General features: G+C 51.1%; 1 protein-coding gene and 1 long non-coding RNA gene across 9 annotated transcripts in view; one reads left to right on the forward strand and one right to left on the reverse strand.

Annotated features, from left to right (window-relative positions):
* Window positions 1–792: 792 nt before the first annotated feature.
* LOC112646875 (uncharacterized) lies at window positions 793–3,924 on the reverse strand. Its single transcript, XR_003127941.3, has 4 exons — window positions 3,668–3,924; window positions 3,356–3,445; window positions 1,264–1,433; window positions 793–1,175 (listed from the first exon to the last, which is right to left on the reverse strand). It is a non-coding gene; the product is annotated as an uncharacterized LOC112646875 (long non-coding RNA).
* PIK3CD (phosphatidylinositol-4,5-bisphosphate 3-kinase catalytic subunit delta) overlaps window positions 2,547–19,994 on the forward strand; it is a 51,874-nt gene continuing 34,426 nt past the window's right edge. For 6 of the 8 annotated variants that reach the window (XM_025427222.3, XM_025427228.3, XM_049109551.1 and 3 more), the window contains exon 1: window positions 2,547–2,685. The gene's annotated coding sequence lies outside the window, so the exon portion shown is untranslated. Of the gene's footprint in view, window positions 2,686–5,240; window positions 5,526–19,994 lie in introns of those variants that run through there. The other 2 variants (XM_035715797.2, XM_035715798.2) reach the window with 2 other exon arrangements.

The raw sequence follows: 19,994 nt of genomic DNA on the forward strand, positions 1-19,994 counted from the left end.
CCACCGACCAGCAGCTCCTTTAATAACAGAGACCTCTTCTTCCTCTTCCATAAAATGGGGCGGAGGGATTTCCCTTTCAGGGGGTCATGTGAGTGATAAGGCCTTGTCTTCCAGGCGGCTAAGATGCTCCTTTTCTTCTAGGACTGCTATAAATTCTCCACCATGGCTCGTCTATTTTGTTTACAATTCAAAGGGAACTTGAAGTAGCTTCCTCCAAACACACATGACAGCAGTTAAAAATAAAGCGAGAAAGAGAGATCAGAAACCATAGAGAGGAAGGCAGAAGGCAAGTCTATCGGGAACTTGAGAGACAAGGGACAGTGATGACTGTGCTCGATGTTATGGTTGGCATCCATCTCCTGGCACCCCAGGCAACAACAGAGGGAGATACGTCCTATGGTGCTGGTCTCAAAAGGGAAATGTGCTGGGTTTTCAGGAAAGTGAAACTTCTAGGACTGGGGCATAGGCAGCATGCCATGGTCAGAGGAGCAGTTAGACACTGTGTGGCCTCCAAATGATGAAACCTTCCAGAGCCTCGGTTTTCTAATCTGTAAAGTGGGGATAAGCTATCCCTTGGGAGGCTGTTTTAGGGACAGGAGGTAACAATATGAGGAGCGAATCTGAGCATTTGGCACACCTTGGTTCCCCGTGTCGCACATTACAAAGCATGATGCGAATGGCTGTCCTCAGATACTCACTGAAGAGTGCTTTTTAAAAAAAACAAAAATAAAAAACCAGTTCTTTTTTTTTAATATTTATTTATTTATTTTATGATAGACATAGAGAGAGAGAGAGAGAGAGAGAGAGAGGCAGAGACACAGGAGGAGGGAGAAGCAGGCTCTATGCCGGGAGCCCGACGTGGGGCTCGATCCCGGGACTCCAGGATCAGGCCCTGGGCCAAAGGCAGGTGCCAAACCGCCAAGCCACCCAGGGATCCCCTAGTTCTTTTTTTTTTTTTTAAGATTTTATTTATTCATGATAGACACACACAGAGAGAGGCAGAGGGAGAAGCAGGCATCATACAAAGATCCTGACGTGGGACTCGATCTAGGGTCTCCAGGATCACACCCTGGGCTGCAGACGGCGCTAAACCACTGTGCCACCGGGGCTGCCCTGAAGAGTGCTTCTGAATGATGCAAAAGCATTCCTCACCTGATGGCTTCTTCCACGGAACTCTGAAAGCCAGGGAGTAAATTGTTTAAATTGCAAACTAGCAAAAGCAGGGCTGGGACGGGTGTCGGAAACCTCAGGCGGGCTGCCTACCCTGCCATCAGATTTTCTCTCTGATGTGTCCATTTCTCTTCTGGCTCTTGGCTGTATCTCCCTGGAGTGGGCTGGAGACTTCTGCCGGGGACAGCGAGATGGGCCTGGGGTAGGATGGCCTGGGCTGTGAGCCTCCGATGATTTGTTGGGAAGGATATTAGGGTACATTCCTGGGGACAGACCCAACATTTTTTCTTTTTCTTTTTTAAGGTTTTATTTATTTATTTATTCATGAGAGACACAGAGAGAGAGAGAGGCAGAGACATAGGCAGAGGGAGAAGCAGGCTCCATGCAGGGAGCCGGACGTGGAACCCGATGCTGGAACTCCAAGATCACATCTGGGGCAGGGCGAAAGGCAGGCGCCAAACTGCTGAGCCACCTAGGCGTCCCAACATTCTTTCTTAAAGGGACAATATGGGCCCTTGTGGCTCCTCCACCGGTGTCCTGTTGAGAGTCTAGAGAGCCAGCAGCCTAGATCTCAGAACACTGGAAGCATTGAGTAACCAACGGGTCTTTCCTAATGCTGTCCCCTTTCCTGGCTGCAAAGGGAAGTCTCTGGTCCTCTCTTTGCTGCAGCCAGAGCTGGGCCCATGCTGGTCCCGCGAGGCCGGGGTATTGCTTGGGTAGAAAGAGCCCTTCTGAAACCTCAGGTTCCTCATATCTCCAAGGGGAACAACAGGTGTTTTACTTCCCAGACCCGATTGGGGAGGGTCCTTAAGTCATTGTCTAAGCAACTGACTCTTTGGCCATCACACCCTAGAAGGGTTTGAAGCTACTATTGGAACCTGGCTAATCCCACAACCCCTCTTTGTTCTTGACTCGCCTGAGCTTAGAGGCCATGGCTTTGCTCCAGGGCTGAGCCCATGGGACTTTGCACCTTGGGCCTCCGTTACCCTCCCTCCAGCCCAGCTACCCCACTCTTGGCTCTGGGAGCACTGCCCGGGTGCCTAGAACTGCAGCCACCGCCTCCCTCTCCCGCCCTCCAACCTTTCTCTGGCCACTGTGGAAATTCTTGGTGTGTGAACGTGGAAAGCGTGGGGGTTTTATGGGCTTTAGGACCTTTATTTGGTTGTTTTTCTTTGTATAAAAAGAAAACTTGTTTTGAAGAAGGGCAAGATGCAGCTTCCAGACACCTGGGATGCTGCTCCTCCAGCCGCAGACGGGGTGCGGATTTGGGGGGGTGGAGAGGACGGGGTGGGGGGTGGGGGGGCTGGCGGGCGGCAGGAGGACCTGTTGTTTTTCCTGTTGCAAGTAAAAAGGAAACAAAGTGGGAAGTGGAGTGTGCGGGCTGTCAGCAGGCGGGGCGCCCCCAGCGCGGGCGCCCCGCCTCCCTCCCTCGAGGCTCACTCGCGCCCAGCGCCCTACAGCTCCTAGCGGCCGCCGGGCCGAGCCGCCCAGCCCCTGCCAAGCGCGCCGGGACCGGTAAGCGCTCGCCTCTGGCTGCGTCTGGGGAGGTGGGGAAGAGAGCCCCGGGACCCGGGGCTTCGGGGACCTCGGGGGCCGGCTCGCGGGCGTCTCCGGGTGCGCACAAGCGGCGCGCCCTGGCCGGGTGCGTCTCCGCGTCTGGCGAGCGCTGCAAGGGGCGCCCTCCCGGGGAGGCCGCCGGGACCTGGGCGCGCACGGCTCCCCTGCGCCGCTGCTGCGCGCCCCGCGGGGCCCGCCCGGCAGTTCCCCGGCTCGGCGGGCCCGGGCTGCGCTCCCAGCGGCGGGCGTGGAGCCCGGCGGTGCTCGGCCGCGTGCGCCCTGGCCCGAGCGCCGGCGAGCCGGCAGAGGGTGCGCTCCGGCCGCGCTCCCGCTCGCTGTGCGGCCCCGGGCTCCCGCCGCGGGCAGAGGGTGCGCGCGGTCCGCGGCGCGGGCGAGCGGGGACCGGGCGGGGAGCGGCCCGAGCCGAGTGTGCCGGGCGCCCCCCTCCGGCCCCTCCCGGCGCGCCTGGGGGCCCCGGGCCTCGGGCGCCGCTCGCCGCGTGTTTACTGCAGCCGCGGGCGGAGACCTGCCCCCGGATCTGCGGCTGAGCCCGGGTTACGGCGGCAAAACCGCCTCCAGCTTTGCATTTCCGGACTCTTTTTCCCCCCCTTCTTTTTAATACTCTTACCCGTAATTCAGCCACAGTGAGGCTTCATCTTTTTTTAAATCGGGTTTCCTGTTTTTATTTAGGCGTCCTTCTCTGCTCCTCGCCTGAAATCTAGGAGAGGGGAAACAAGGAGACCTTTGGTGGGGACCGGGATGCGGGAGCACCCAGCGGCCGATGCTCCGCCCGGGTGGGAGATGGGGTCCATAGGGCCAGGAAAAGACAGACGGGAGGCCCCGAAAAGTACGCTCCGGACGCGACGAGGGTCGGGATGGGATCTCTGGGACTGGGGTCGGGCGCCTGGGGCGGCCCAGGCTGGCGGTCCCGGTACCAGACCTGGTCCCCGGCACGCTCGGGGAACTGCGGTTGGAGCCCTCGGGAGTCCTCGAATGACCGAGCAGCTTTCACTTCGTTCAGGTCCCCTGAAAGTAGAGAGCTGAGGGTCTCGGACCCCAACAGACTATCCAGTGGGGCTGCTTCACCTGCACTCCTGGGGCAGAAAGCCCCATCGCGCCCCCCCCGCCCCCAAATGTGCTGTGCAGTCGCGGGTGGACGCGGGAAGTGTGCCCTCGGGGTGTGTGTGTGTGTGTGTGTGTGCGCGCGCGCGCGCGCGCGCGTGTGCATAGGTGGGAGGGGAAAGTACGCCTCTCCAAAGGGACCTTGAAACGGGGGATTCATCCCACTGCTCACTTCCAGGAGAGAGGACTGTTGGAGCCCCTGGCAGTGCCTTGGTGTTCTTGCCAAGTGAATGAATGGTACCCTTGGGACCCCCCACACACACACGCAAAGCATCGACCTTTTTACATACATGTTTTCAGTTGAACAGTCATAGGAGCTGAATGATGTCTCCATTTTCCAGTGGAGGAAACTAAAAGGCCCAGAAAAGTTAAGTAACTCGCGACCCACACAATTTGCAAGTAGCTGATCCAGAACCCCAGTACCTCCCCCCCTTCTCCCACTGAAGCGTTGGGTCATCTGTAGGTGCTGTGGTTTGCAGATTAAGGAGAACATTTTCTAATAGTTCTCTTGGCCTGGGCATGGGGAATCTTGGATGGCCTTTCAGAGATGCAGCCTCTAAGGGACCCACCTCGATAATCCCCTGTTAACCATCAGGTTTGACCGGGACTGGGGTGATTAAGTGTAGATAAAGAATCTTCTGATTAAGGAAGCTGCCACCAAACACAAAGAAATGGGAATAGAACTTTCTCTTCTGCTCTTTAGAGCAGAAGTTTGCCAACGCTTCAGCATTTCCACGCCCTGCTGTGGTTTGATTTTTTTGACTTCAGGATTCCATCCATTCTGCCTCATGAGAACACTGCCTAGCACATGCTGAGGTTGGTTATTTTGCTGCTTTCACAAACTCCTGCAAGTGATGAAAGACACTCTGGGAGGCAAGATGGGAGTGGTGCTCTTGAAACCTTGGCATTGCCTGTTCTGAGACATCCCAGCTTACCTCTTTCTGAGCCCCACTGCCCCCACCTCCTCTGCCCATGTTTGGAAACAGTGCTGACCGCTCTGCATATATAGATGTTTCTGGAATTAGGGCAAGTGCTCCTGAGGTACTCCTGGCCATGCCAATGGTCCCCTTCCACCAGGACTTTTCTCTTGCTTCACTACCATCTAACATCTAACGAGTGTTTATTGAGATCCCCTCCCAGGGGCTGTGCTAAGAACAAGGCAGGCAGGCAGGGAGGGTACCAGCCCCCTCCCCAGGTGGGTGGATCGGCATCTTACAAGACACAGACAGTCCGCCTGAAACTAGAGACCAACCTTGGGCCTCGGTCGCCTGTGCTCTCAACACTGCTTTGTCCAGGGAGTTCATGGGGATTTGAACGGGGGTGTGAGGGGTCAGTTCCTGCTTCACCTTGTTTTTCTTCAATTGCACAGTTAAAGGGAGTTAAAGGGAGAAGTGAATGTGCAACTCATGAGGCAATTCCCCTTTGGCTGGCTTATTTTTCAGAACGATTTTTGTTTAGAGAGCAGTCTCCTCCCTCTCAGAAGCCAGCTGCTTCTGTGGGTCTGGTGATGGGTCGTGGGGCCCCACCAAATGTTTCTTTACCATGGGATCTTAGAAGAGCTCTTTGAGCCACTCCCCAGGGGACAATCATGTTTACCAGCAAAGCTGTTGGAAGGGCATGTCCAGAGCGATGTGCCCCAGGAGGATCGGGGAGCGCCGCCCTGTCTGATGGCGGAGGTATGTAGTCATTGACCACCAGCTACACGATGGCAGAAGCCTGACTTGTCAGGAGGAGAGGGAGACTTCTCCTATTTGTGTCATGGCCAGTGTTTCATAAATGACAAGGGTTGCAAAACTTCTCTCTAAAACTGAATTTTCTTTAATTTGGTTGGTGGAAATCCCCCCCACAATCATATCAGAAATGCTGCCAGTTTCAAGATGGAAAAAAAGAAAAATTGAAAACCCAGGAACCTTCCTCCTCACTCTTTCCTAGCAGACACACACTGTGACTTTCTGTGGGTCCTACCAAAATATGGCAAAATATGGCCCACTCTCACCCTCCCTGGGGGCAGCAGAGTCCCTGGGGTCTGAGGTTGGTGCAGTGAAAGCTCCAGCTGCCCTGGTTTGTGTGCTTGTGAGAACCGCTCCCCTACATACACTCCTTCCCCAAGGGTGATAACCTGGCTCCCTCTGATGAGGCTCAGGATGTCTCCTAGAAATGGGTGCTTCCCAAGGCCACCTACTTTCTGGGCCAAGAGGGAGAGTGCTTGTAGTAATGGGTGTGGCATTTCTAGAGTGGCATTTCAGTTAGCTTCGGTTTCACTCACTTTGAGGGAAATGCTTTCTCCACTTAGAGAAAATGCCAGGAGAGTGGGGAGTGGGTGGTTAACTTGAGGAACAGCCGCCGGGGAGGGAGCGAGCTGCCTGGCTCAGGCTTAGGCCCAGGCTTGGTCCCGGAATGATGCTGTGTTTGTTGCCTCGGGCCGCCGTAACAAACCACCACAAATTTTGTGGCTTAGAGCAGCAAAAAATGTATTCTCTCACAGTTCTGGAGCTCAGAAGTCCCAAGTCAAGGTGTCAGCCAGGCCTCGGGAAGAATCCTTCCTGCCTCTCCCAGCTCAGGTGGCTCTGAGGCCACACCACCCTACTCTCTGCTCCCTCTTCTTGTCTGTGTCTGTATCTTTCTGCTGTTTCTTAAAGGACACTTATTGCATTTAGGGTCCATCCTTAATTAAATCTGTGGAGATCCTTTCTCTGGATAATGATCTTCCCAAATAATCCACAGGTTCCGAGGGTCGAGACTAGGGCGCATCCTTTTGGGGCCACCATTCAGCCTGCGGCAGATGGACAGGAGCACATTTCTTTCAGTGGCTGCTGGGAAGGTGTTGAACACAATTATCTTTGCAGGAAACCAGCTGTCCCCTGGGTCTGGGCCCTGGGCTGCTGCCTCCTAGTGTCTACCCTTCCTCTCCTATCTCCAGCTTTGTAAACTGGCAGTCCTCCTCCCCAGGGCCCCAAGAGCACAAAAGACAACTTCCAAGCTGGAAGGGGCTACCTGCAGACTAAGTTCTGCACCTGCAGAAATGCCTCCGCCTCCTGGCAGTCCTCCAGTCTCCCTCCTGATCTTCCCTCTTCTCTTCAAGAACTCTGCTCAAGGCCCCTCCCAGCCAGGGCTCCCCCCACCCTCTGTCTGGGGCCACAGAGCACCTCTCATTTTGGAGTTTCCTCTGTTGAGCCGCTCCCCGCCTTCTCTAGAGGTGGGAGCAGGGCTCAGTTTTGTTGCTGCTTCTGCCTGGCCACCCAAGCGGCCCTGGCTGTGGGATGGGTGCTGAGACGGATCAGGAGCTCCCGGGACAGGAGGGTGCAATTAAGGAGTGCTCCAGGGCTCTCTGGAGGATGGGGCCCCTCTCCTGCCACCCCTCCCCCTCCCCACCCTCACCCCCCAGGCTGGAGCAGGGTATGTGTGCATTGCTATGCTTTGCTTTGGTTGTGAAATCTGGGAGAAGTATTTTCTTATCAACAGGGAAGCAAGGTCATAGCCCTGTTATTGCAACTTTGAAAAGTCACTTAAGTGTGGTGGGGTGGGGTACGGAGGTGGTGGTGGGAGTGTTGCAGGGAAGAAGTCCTGTCTTTGGACTGGGTTTTCTTTCTTTTTTCTTTTTCTTAAGATTTTATTTATTTATTCATGAGAGACACACAGAGAGAGAGAGGCAGAGACACAGGCAGAGGGATAAGCAGGCTCCATGCAGGGAGCCCGACTGGGATTCGATCCCTGGTCTCCAGGATCACGCTCTGGGCTGAAGGCGGCGCTAAACCACTGAGCCACCTCGGCTGCCCTCAACCTCTTTTTATCTGCTGAGTGCCCTCTGGCAAATCACATAACCCTCCTGAGTCTCAGAATCCCCAGCTATAGCATTGGTAGAGTAATACCATCATCCTGTAAGATTTCATATGTTGTCACATGTTTAGTGCCAGACACACAGCCACATGGCAAAACATGCAATGCCTATAAAGGAGCTGGTGCAGGGGCACCCGGGTGGCTCAGTGGTTGAGCGCCTGCCTTCCCCTCAGGTCCTGATTCCCCGGTCTTGGGGTCGAGTCTCACATCGGGCTCCCCGCAAAGGGCCTGCTTCTCCCTCTGCCTGTATCTCTGTCTCTCTCTGTGTGTCTCTCATGAACAAATAAAATCTTTATTAAAAAAAAAGGAGCTGGTGGATAGTGGGTGATCCGTAAGTATCATTATCCCATTATCCCAACACAGCCACTCCCAATTTGAGTATCTTTCCCACTTTGGGGGGGTACACATTTGACATAGTTGTACCTAGTAAGCATGTGGGGGTTTTTATATTAATTTTTGTGTTTCAGTTGTAAAATATCCATGAAAAAATTTACCATCTTGATCATATACGGTTCTGTGGCATTTAGCACATTCACACTGTTGTGCAACCAGCACTGCCATCTCCAGAACTTTTTCATCTTGCAAAATTGAAACTCCGTCCCCATTAAGCAATTTTTCCCTCTACCCCCACCATCTGGCAACCACCATTCTATTTTCCGTCTCTATGAATCTGACTGCTATCTGTACCTTATTAGTGGAATCATACAATGTTTGTCCTTTTGTGACTGGCTTATTTCACTTTGCATAACATCCTCAAAGGTTCATCCCTGTTGTGGCACATGTCAAAACAGGCTTCCTTTTTAAGACTGAATAATGTTCCATGGTGTGTATACGCCACGTTTTGTCTGTCCACACATCTGTCCATGGACACTTGGATTGCTTCTGTCTTTTGGCTATTAGGAATGATACTGCTGTGAACACGGGTATACAAATATTTGTTCAGGTTCTTACTTTGAATTATTTTGGATGCATACCCAGAAGTGGAATTGCTGGATCATATGGTTGGTATTCCTAAGCTTAATTGTTTGAGGAGCAAGGCTGGGCTTCTGTAGTTTGCTTTATTAACTTAATGTTGGCTCATTGGCATGTTTCCTCTTTGCTTCACAACCTAGCCATCCTTCTCAGTGGCATTGTAAGTGTCGAAGGAACACCATCGTTATACCAAGCATCCTCCATTGTGGGACATTTATGTTGCTGTGTGTAAACACATACACACACATGTGCACATGAGACTCAAAATACTGTCGTTGACATTTTCTCATATTTGAGAGTTATTATATCAGGGCACCTGGGTGGTTCCGTTGGTTAAACATCCAACTCTTGGTTTTGCTTCAGGTCATGATCTCAGCGTCATGGGACCGAGCCCCATGTCAGGCTCCACGCTCAGCATGTAGTCTGCTTGAGATTCTCTCTCCCCTTCCCTCTGCCCCTCCCGCTTGTGTGCAAGCTCTTTCTCTCTCAAATAAATAAAAAAAGATCTTTTTTAAAAAGATTTTATTTATTTATTTATTCATGAGAGACACATAGAGGCAGAGGGATAAGCAGGCTCCCTGCAAGGACCCCGATGTGGGACTCAATCCCAGGATCCTGGGATCAACCCCTGAGCCAAAGGCAGATGCTCAACTGCTGAGCCACCCAGGTGCCCCTAAATAAATAAATCTTTGAAAAAGAAAAGAATTATTGCATTAAAGACATTGAATATTTTGATGGCTCTTCCTGCTAAATGGTTTACCAAGAAAGACTGGACCAATTTATCCCGATGATACATAATAGTTTCCCCACATGCTCACTAACATTGAATAATATTGGGAAAACATGTTTTACTCCTAGGCCCCAAAGGTAATCATCTGAAACGTGTTTCTCTTATTGCTAATGAGGTTAAACAGCTTCCTTTTTGGCTCTGGCCGTGTGTATAACATGGGGTTTGCTGCAGTGTAATATAGCATTTAAACCCCTGAACTCTGGAATCAGATGGATTCAGATCAAAAACCTTAGCTTCCCCATTTGCCAGCTGTGTGACCTTGACTAGATTACTTACCTTCTCTGATTCTTGGTTTCCTCTTCTGTAAAATGAAGCTAATGCGACCTATTCATAGGATTATGTCAAAGATTAAATGAGAGGGCAGCCCTGGTGGTGCAGCGGTTTAGCGCTGCCTGCAGCTGGGGGCGTGATCCTGGAGACCCAGGTCCCACGTCGGGCTCCCTGCATGGAGCCTGCCTCTCCCTCTGCCTATGTCTCTGTGTCTCTCATAAATAAATAAAGTCTTAAAAAAAAAAAGATTAAATTAGATAATGAACATTAGCTAGCACATAGTTGGCAGCCAGGAAATATTAGCTGTTATTGTTCTTACTGTTATTCTAATTTAAGTTAACAAGTCTCCATTCGCCATCAAGATTCATCTTGTTTCATCTAGGGGAGACAGTACACACTTAGGCTGAAGGGATTTAGGTTAAGCACAGGGATCAGTTTCCTGCTATAAACACAGACGGTCCTAGGAGGGAGCTGATAGCCGCCTTCTGGTGAAGTGGGCAGCGTCCTTGACTGTCTGGCTGGATTTGGGCATGAGCCTCTCCGAGGCAAGCAGATGCCAGGGGATGCTTTACCTCCCTGGGAGATGAGAAGAGCTTCGACGGGGTGCCCAGAATCCCAAGGGCCCAACAGGGCTGTTTCTCCAGGACCCTGTTTCCTGCAGTCCTGCAGCCTCCATAGCGTGCAGACGGCAGATAAAGCCACCTTAATGATTGAGTCCAGAGTTTATACTGGTGGCTGTTCCACTACTGATATCCAGATGCTCCTTCAAACAGTTCGGGAAACTGAGGCAGGCATTTCAAGTGCGGGACCTCTGGGCTTTGGTGCCAGCATGGGTCGCTGCCCACAAAGCCAGCTTTTACAGCCCCTTGGAGGAGGGTGGGATGGGAGGCACTTCCCTCTCCGGGAGACGTTGGGCAGCCCCGGGGGAGGGGGATGTCGGTGGAACACACAGCACTTGTACACGCTTGTGCATGCTTGTGCATGCCTACTGCGTGCATTCTCTGCTGCTGCCGACCCAGGTCTGAGGGGGAGGTTAACGAAACTGGGATCTGACTCTCAACCTCTTCTCAAGAAGTTTCTTTTGGGGGAAAACATAGAAAACCCTAACTTTCTTTTAGGGGAAAACATAGAAAACCCCAACTTTCCCCGTCACCTGTCTCTATGTTCAGAGCCGATGAAAGGACGAGCAATGCCTCCCGCTTCTGGTGGTTCCTGGGCCCGGGTCCCGAAATGTTTGCTTCCTGTTGTGTGGTGTGGTGAATATTTGAGTAACATAGTCCATCTGCTGTCAGTTGGAAAGCAGTGACGAATTGTGGGCTTTTTAAAAATTAAATGCAGCAGCACATTGAAAATGTGGTAGTTTCTCAAGACGTGTGTGGCTTCATATTTCCAGTGGGAAGCATGGCGCAAGGCACAGCGTTTCAAGAATGGGCTGAAAGGAAGCTGAATGTTAGTGTCAGAAGCCAGAACTTTGGGGCACCTGGGTAGCTCAGATGGTGAAACATCTGCCTTTAGCTCAAGTCATGATCCCAGGGTCCTGGGATTGAGTCCCACTTGGAGATCCCTGCTCAGTGGGGAGTCTGCTTGTCCCTCCTCCCTCTCCTCCTTCTCGTGCTCTCTCTTTCTCTCTCTCAAATGAAAAAATAAAATATTTTAAAAATATATTTTATTTATTTATTTATTCATAAGAGACCCAGAGAGAGGCAGAGACACAGGCAGAGGGGGAAGCAGGCTCCATTCAGGGAGCCTGATGTGGGACTTGATCCTGGTACTCGATCCAGGATCACGCCCTGAGCCTAAGACAGACGTGCTTAACCGCTGAGACACCCAGGTATCCATGATTAAAAAAAAAAAAAAAAAAAGTGGGCATCCTGGGTGGCTCAGCGGTTTGGCGCTGCTGCCTTCAGCCCAGGGCCTGCTCCTGGAGATCTGGGATCGAGTCCCACGTTGGGCTCCGGGCATGGAGCCTGCTTCTCCCTCCTCCTGTGTCTCTGCCCTCTCTCTCTCTCTCTCTGTCTATCATAAATAAATAAATAAATAAATAAATAAATAAATAAATAAATCTTAAAAAAAAAAAAGAAATAAGGAAAAACCTGTCGCAAGTAACAGGCTCTCCAAAAATGGCTACTTTTGCCATTGGATGAATGAATCCTTGTAGCCCACGTTGTGGGAGCGAATGGATTTCGAGTGATAGGTTCTCTGTCACAGATTGTCTCTCCACTCATCATCTTACTTGACCCTTCCGGGACTGACCCGTGTGGAAGGCACAGAGCAGGTGGCAATAAATGCTACCATTTTATAGGTAAAGGTCGGAATGGCTTTGTCCTTTGTTATCAAGGACAAGTCCTTTGTTATCTGCTCTTCTTAGATGTGTCAAGTCCCAAAGCTTTGTTTTTCCCAGCTTTTTCTAACCCTTCAGCATCTAAAGGAACCTGAGGAACAAGAGCAAAGGAATGAGAGGGTGAGATCTCTCTGGGCCTTTCCTTCCTTCTGCCCTGCAGGAAGTGCAGGGAGGTGGGTGGCAGGAGCAGCCTCTGGGCTAGCCCACCTGGCCAGGCCTGGCAGGTAAGAGCCGCTTGCCAGTGAGGCCTGCCATCTGGTGACCTTGGCTGTGGCAGTGGACACATTGGGTCAGACACCTGTCATTTGTGAGTGGCAGCCGTGAGTCGGGCTACCAAGTAGGCGAGCTGCCCTGGAGGCAGCCGTGCCAGGAGCCCTTGTGCTGTGGGTTTGTGGGAAAGTGGCTAGGGGAACGGTTGGCAGCTGGCAGCAACCTTGACCCTCATGGACCGCGTGTCTCCTGCAGGGGATTGGGATGTGCAATCCTGGCCACAGCAGCCCGCTCCAGCCGTGACCTCACTTTGAAGCTTCCAGTTTTATTTTTTTTTTTTTTTTTTTTTTTTTTTTTTTTTTAAAGATTTTATTTATTTATTCATGATAGTCACACAGAGAGAGAGAGAGGCAGAGACACAGGCAGAGGGAGAAGCAGGCTCCATGCACCGGGAGCCCGACGTGGGACTCGATCCCGGGTCTCCAGGATCAGCCCCGGGCCAAAGGCAGGCGCCAAACCGCTGCGCCACCCAGGGATCCCCCAGTTTTATTTTTAACACTAATGTTAATTTTACGTTCTATTCCATGATAAGCTCGTGTTTATTTTACTATGAGGCATATTTCCCCCTAAACATTGAGTCAGATGGATACTCTGGGAAGATGTTTGTATTTTTTCTGTGGCTTCTGCTACTCTTAGGACAGCATCTCCCACTGTAGTTTGAAAGTGTGGATTGGGGCAAAACAGTGTGAAGGATGATTAGCTGCAATCATGACAAGAAATGCATAGTTTAATAGGAACCCTTTGTTCCCTCTGTGATTTGTTGGTTGAGTCACTGAAACTCTGGTTTGTGTAGAGAGTATTAAAATGCTACCCCTCGAATCCATGGGCTCCTGGGTGGCTCAGTCAGGTAAGCTTCCAACTCAATCTCAGCTCAACTCTTCATCTCAGGGTCATGAGTTGAAGCCCCATGTTGGGCACGGAGTCTACCTCAAAAAAGAAATTTAAAGAATAAAATAAAATGCTATCCCTCAAACCTACACATTTTAACCTAAAATGCATACATATATGTTGGTCCACTGACCAGATGCTGGTCCTTGGCCTGGATGCAAGGCCAAGGGCTTCAGCCTGAGTAGGCTGGTCATTTTTGCAGAAGGTCTTCTGCAGGGAATGGGCCCATCAAACTTTGCTCTTTCTCCCCAGACTTTCTCATGCCTTGGCCATTCCACTGCAATGAAAGTTTGTGTTAGTGGCTCTTCTTTATTGGGTTTCTAAAGCATTGTGCTTTGTTGTCATGGAAACAGCTCTTTTCTTACACACCCATATTTCATCTCTTCTACACTGTGTGATCACTAAGGTGAGCAACTAGCATGAGCTTATGTGGGCACAAGCACAGCCAATTCTTATTAGTGGCCAAGGACTGGGACCAGGCGTGTCAGTGCCCCGAGGAGAAGCCTGCTGGCCCCCAGGCTCATCACGCTGAGGCCATCAGCCAGGATGTGTTCAAGAGGGGACGGAGAGCACAATTCGCTCCAGATTCTGCTGGGAGAGGTTGGGTAGGCTGGAGGGATGGGAAGGACTACAGGGCAGGGGCCAGAGGCGGGTCAGAACTCCCGGCTGAAATTCAGAGGCCCACACACTGAGAACAGGCACCACCAGCCCTAGAAGGGAGGCATCCGGATCAGTTTCTTTTTCTGTGGATCCAATCAGCAAGCGCTCCTCCTTTGGAGCTTCCCCATCAGCCAGCTCGTCACCGCCTTTGTTAACCGTGCTATTTCTTTGATAATTTTTTTAAAAAATGTTTTATTTATTGATTCATGAGAGACACAGAGAGAGGCAGAGACCTAGGCAGAGGGAGAGGCAGGCTGCCTGCGGGGAGCCTGATGGGACGCGGGACTCGATCCTGGGACCAGGGCCACGCCCTGAGCCGAAGGCACACGCTCAACCACTGAGCCACCCAGGCATCCCGCCTTCCCTGTCCTTGCAGGTCCTGCACCTCTGGTAGAGCTGGGACCGTGGGCTCTGGTCCCCTACAGACAGGCCAGGAGGCTGCGGCTTTGGTACCCAACCCCAGTTCCGCCTGCCCATTCCCCGCCTCTGTCCCCAGGAAGCAGGGCCTGGCGTCTGAAATCTCATCCCCTCCTTGCCCAACTCGTGAACCTTTTCCGGGAAGTCCGTCTGAGAGCCCTCAAGTTGCTGGGTGACTGAATCAGGGCAGCAGGACTCTGGTGTCTCTTCAGCCAGGGGCCCAGATCCAGCTCCTTTGCACAGACCCAGGAAGGGTGACGTTCGGGGCAAGGAGAGCAGCCCCTGGAGTCAGCCTGGGTTCTAGTCTGCCTTTCTCAGTCAGTGGTCCTGCCCCGCGTCCCGCTCTCCTCCTTTACAAACAGAAGGCCTGCCCTAGGGGCTTGGCGTGGTGAATGAATGAGCAAAGAGACACGAAGCACCTAGACTTTGCCGGCTGATGGCAGGTGCCCAGGGATGGGTGCTGCTGTCTCATGAGCCATGCAAAGCTGTTGTTCTGGACAGAGTCTGAGCTTAGCCCCAGAGCTCCCAGGGGCAGAAGTGGCCCGGAGACCTGCTCTGGCACAGGAAGGAGGGGAAGGAGGTGACACGAGGGCACTTGCTAGGAAGAGAGCGACCAGATGACGGGTGGTAGAAGGTGTTCAGGGCACTGTGTGTTGTCTCCAACACTTACAAGTTGTGTGTGGACCTGGGGTCTCATGAGAACAGGAGGGGAGGAGGCCATGTAAGCCCATGGCCGATGGGGAAGTGGAGTGTTGAGTGCCTGGGTAGGCAGCCAGCTGCAGAGCCAGACCCAGGAGAATGGGGCAAACCACCACTTAGCTGAGACTCTTTTTTTTTTTTTTAAGATTTTATTTATTTATTCATGAGAGACACACACAGAGAGAGAGGCAGAGACAGAGGCAGAGGGAGAAGCAGGTTCCATGCAGGGAGCCCAATGCGGGACTCGATCCCAGGACTCCAGGAACATGCCCTGGGCCAAAGGTAGGTGCCCAACTGCTAAGCCACCCAGGCATCCCTAGCTGAGACTTTTTTTTTAAAATTTTTATTTATTTATGATAGTCACACAGAGAGAGAGAGAGAGGCAGAGACACAGGCAGAGGGAAAAGCAGGCTCCATGCACCGGGAGCCCGACGTGGGATTCGATCCCAGGTCTCCAGGATTGCACCCTGGGCCAAAGGCAGGCGCCAAACCGCTGCGCCACCCAGGGATCCCCCTAGCTGAGACTATTGAGAAGGGGACCCATCTCCACTGCCCTCCCCCGTGTGTGTGTGTGTGTGTGTGTGTGTGTGTGTGTAATTAGCTTAGGGGGTCAGGACAGAAGAGAGAAGTAGAATTTGCAGTTTTGAAAGATATTAACTATTTGGGGGTCTTTTAAATTATTTATTTATTTATTTTAAACGATTTTATTTATTTATTCATGAGAGACACAGACTGAGAGAGAGAGGCAAAAACACAGGCAGAGGGAGAAGCAGGCTCCTTGTAGGGAGCCGGACGTGGGACTTGATCCCAGGTCTCCAGGATCAGGCCCTGGGCTGAAGGCAGTGCTAAACCCCTGAGCCACCAGGGCTGCCCTTGGGGGTCTTTTTAAAAAGTAAAAAAAAATTGTGGGGGGCTCTTGCTATTGGGGAAATCTAGATCTGGGTATTATAAGCTGGGATCTTGCCTCTGGTAGTTCTTATTTTTTATTTTATTTTTTTAAGTTTTTCTTTCTTTCTTTCTTTCTTTCTTTCTTTCTTTCTTTCTTTCTCTTTCTTTTTTTTTTTTTTTAAAGATTTTATCCATTTATTCATGAGAGACACAGAGAGAGCGAGAGCCTGAGACACAGCAGAAGGGGAAGCAGGCTCCATGCAGGAGCCCAATGTGGGACTTGATCCAGGGTCTCCAGAATCACGCCCTGTGCCGAAGGCAGGCGCTAAACCGCTGAGCCACCCAGGGATCCCCCTGTGGTTGTTTTTAATATATGTGCTCTGTTTTATAAATGTGTGTATGTATGTATCCTATTTACTTTTAATTGTATAGGATCCATGCAAGCTAGTCATGAGAAGTTTGTAAGATATAGATTTATGAAAGGAAGAAAAAAAAATCCATCATCTACTTATCCTATAAAACCCCACCACCCAATGGTCTAATCTTTTTCAGATCTTAAATCCTTTTGAAAATCTGCTAAAGATCATAGACCATTCCCCCAGAGAAAGGCTCCTACAGTATAATGTCAGGGGTTTCCTGTGTATCCCCAAGTTCATCCTAGATTCATTAGGATGCACTGAGGGACTGTCTGGGTCCAACCACTTCTCTGCATTATGGGATGCTGCCTTCAAAACTCTCAAAGGGGGATCCCTGGGTGGCGCAGCGGTTTGGCGCCTGCCTTTGGCCCAGGGCGCGATCCTGGAGACCCGGGATCGAATCCCACATCGGGCTCCCGGTGCATGGCGCCTGCTTCTCCCTCTGCCTGTGTCTCTGCCTCTCTCTCTCTCTCCGTGTGACTATCATGAATAAATAAATTAAAGAAAAAAAAAAAGAAAAAAAAATCAAAACTGTCAAAGGCCTGAGAGGGGCAAAAGATCCCAACACCCCTGAGGCCTGTGTAAGATATGCTTGCCCAACAACTTGTTCAAAGTCTGCTTTGAGAGGAGCCTGGGGGGCTCAGCCACTTAAGCATCTAACTCTGGATTTCGGTTAGGCCATCATCTCAGGACCGAGCCCCATGTTGGGTACATTGAGCATGGATTCTGCTTGAGATTTTGTCTCTCCCTCTCCCTCTGCCTACCCACTCCCCCAAACCACTCGTGTGCTTTCTGTCAAAAAAAAAAAAAAAAAGTCTGCTTTGAAGCTACTTCTGTTTTCAGCCTTGACCACCTCTTAGGTACAATGTACAAGTTTGCTCTGTGCTGTTTAAATCTTTTCTATTTTTTTAAAGATTTTATTTATTTATTCATAGAGACACAGCTAGAGAGAGAGAGGCAGAGACCCAGGCAGAGGGAGAAGCAGGCACCACGCAGGAAGCCCGATGCGGGACTCGATCCCGAGTCTCCAGGATCACGCCCTGGGTTGCAGGCGGCACTAAACTGCTGCGCCACCGGGACTGCCCCTAAATCTTTTCTTTTGTCTTAAATTCACTGCTCCTTTTGGGGGTGCTTTCAGCAAGGACTGACTTACCTGGATCATTTGGTGACCCTCTCTTGTAAGGTCAGCTCATTTATGGAGCCAGCTGACCTTTGGGACACTTGTAACCTGTGGCTTTGTGGCCCTCCCTTCTGTGTTGAAGAGCCTTGGCTGGGGCAGGTGGAAGGGCCTAGGAGAGGTGGGCGTACGTCATGGGTGGGTAGCGTCATTTACGGAGGATGGGGAGTCAGGACCATGCCCAGGCTCAGCATGTTGGGCCCCAGGCAGGGTCTTCCAGATTAGCAGGCAAACCTCCTTTTGCCAGGTCGGGGGCAGGGGTTTGTGTGGCTGGCCCCGAGCATCCCATACTATGGCACCCGAGGCATTGATTAGCTAGCTATATCCTGTGACCTTCGCACCATGGTCTCTGCCCCAAGCATGGGGAGACCCCTCCACTTCCTTTCCTCAGCCTTGTCAATGGTGGGCATCCCTAGGTATCACTCCCTACTTGAGACCTTGCCTGAGCCCCTCCTCCTCCTTTTTTAATAAAACAAGCTTTTGGGACACATGGGTGGCTCAGTGGTTGAGCATCTGCTTTCAGCTCAGGATGTGATCCTGGGTCTGGGGATTGAGTCCTGCATCGGGCTCCCTGTGAGGAGCCTGCTTCTCCCTCTATGTCTCTGCCTCTCTCTCTCTGTCTCTCATGAATAAATAAATAAAATCTTAAAAATAAAAATTAATAAATAAAACAAGCTTTCTATATCACTTAATGTACACAATTCCATGGTTTTCATTATTCACAGAGTTGTACCACTTTCACCGGAATGGATTTTAGAATATTTTCATCATTCTAAATGTTTATTTATTTATGATAGTCACACAGAGAGAGAGAGAGAGAGAGAGAGGCAGAGACATAGGTAGAGGGAGAAGCAGGCTCCATGCACCAGGAGCCCGACGTGGGACTCGATCCCGGGTCCCCAGGATCACACCCCGGGCTGCAGGCAGGCGCTAAACCACTGCGCCACCCAGGGATCCCCATTTTCATCATTCTAATAAGAAACCTCATACCCATTAGCCCTCCCTCTCCACTTCTCAGTCTTCCCAGCCCTAGGCAACCATGAATCTACTTTCTATGTCTATGGACATTGCTTATTCTGGACATTTTGTGTAAGTGAAATCATACAGGATGTGGTCTTTTGTGGCCAGCTTCTTGCACTCAGCCTGTTGCCTTTTCTTTAGAAACACGTCTGACTCATACAGTTACAGTAGAGGGGTTTATACCAATCTATTACTCTGTCACAAGTATTGATGGGGCATCTGTTGTAGGAAGCAGGTGCTTGACCACACAGCAAGGAACACAGCAGCCATGGATGGTGTATTCGTTATCTACTGCCATGTAACAAATTACCCCAAAACTTAGCAGCTTAAACAACAAACACTAATTATCATCTCACAGTTTCTGTGGGTCCAGAATCTGGAAGCGGCTGGGGCTGCCGGTGTCTAGAGCTGGTTTGTTGGCAGATCTCCATGACTGTCCTGCTGATGGCCAGATATCTCCATGCGCACCCCCCGCCATGTGGGCTTCTTCACGGGGCAGCTTGAGTGGCCTTACAACATGGCAGCTGGTTTACCTCATAGTGAGAGAAGAGAGACAAGGAGCAGAAGACTAAAGCTGCATAGTTTCTGTGAGCCAGATCTTTTTTTTTTTTAAGATTTATTTATATACTTATTCATGATAGACAGAGAGAGAGAGAGAGAGAGAGAGGCAGAGACACAGGAGGAGGGAGAAGCAGGCTCGATGCCGGGAGCCCGACGTGGGACTTGATCCCAGGACTCCAGGATCACACCCTGGGCCAAAGGCAGTGCTAAACTGCTGAGCCACCCAGGGATCCCCGTGTGAGCCAGATCTTGAAGGTGACCTGCCATCACTGCCAGATTCTTTGGGTCACACAGACCCATCCTGCTATAATGTGGTGGGGAGCTGCAAGGAGGGGTGAATACCAGGAGGAGCAAGTAACTGGATATGGTTTCATGTGGACAATGGCTCTGACAGTAGTCATCTCCCAGCCCGCTTGTTCATGAAAGGCCCCCCAGGCTGCCTCTGAATGAGCCTTGGGTCAGCTGTGAGTTCTGTGGGTTCCATGCTCCACTTGGGCCTCTTCTATCTTTCCCTGCCCTGTATCTGTAACCAGGGAATGTAGCGTGTAATTATTATTATTTTTAAAAAGATTTTATTTATTTATTTATTTATTTATTTATTTATTTATTTATTTATTTATTATTTTAAAAATATTTATTTATTCATGAAAGACACACACACACACACACACACACACACACACAGAGGCAGAGACACAGGCAGAGAGAAGCAGACTCCATGCAGAGAGCCTGACGTGGGACTCGATCCCAGGTCTCCAGGATCACGCCCTGGGCTGAAGGCGGCGCTAAGCCGCTGAGCCACCTGGGCTCCCCTATTTATTTATTTATTTGACAGGAGAGAGAGAGAGGGAGAGAGAGAGCAGAAGCAGGGGGAGCTGCAGGTAGACAGAGAGAGGGAGAAGGAGAAGCCGACTCCCCGCTGAACAGGGAGCCCAATGT

Source organism: Canis lupus, chromosome 5 (assembly GCF_003254725.2).
Source record: "Canis lupus dingo isolate Sandy chromosome 5, ASM325472v2, whole genome shotgun sequence".
NCBI lineage: Eukaryota > Metazoa > Chordata > Mammalia > Carnivora > Canidae > Canis > Canis lupus.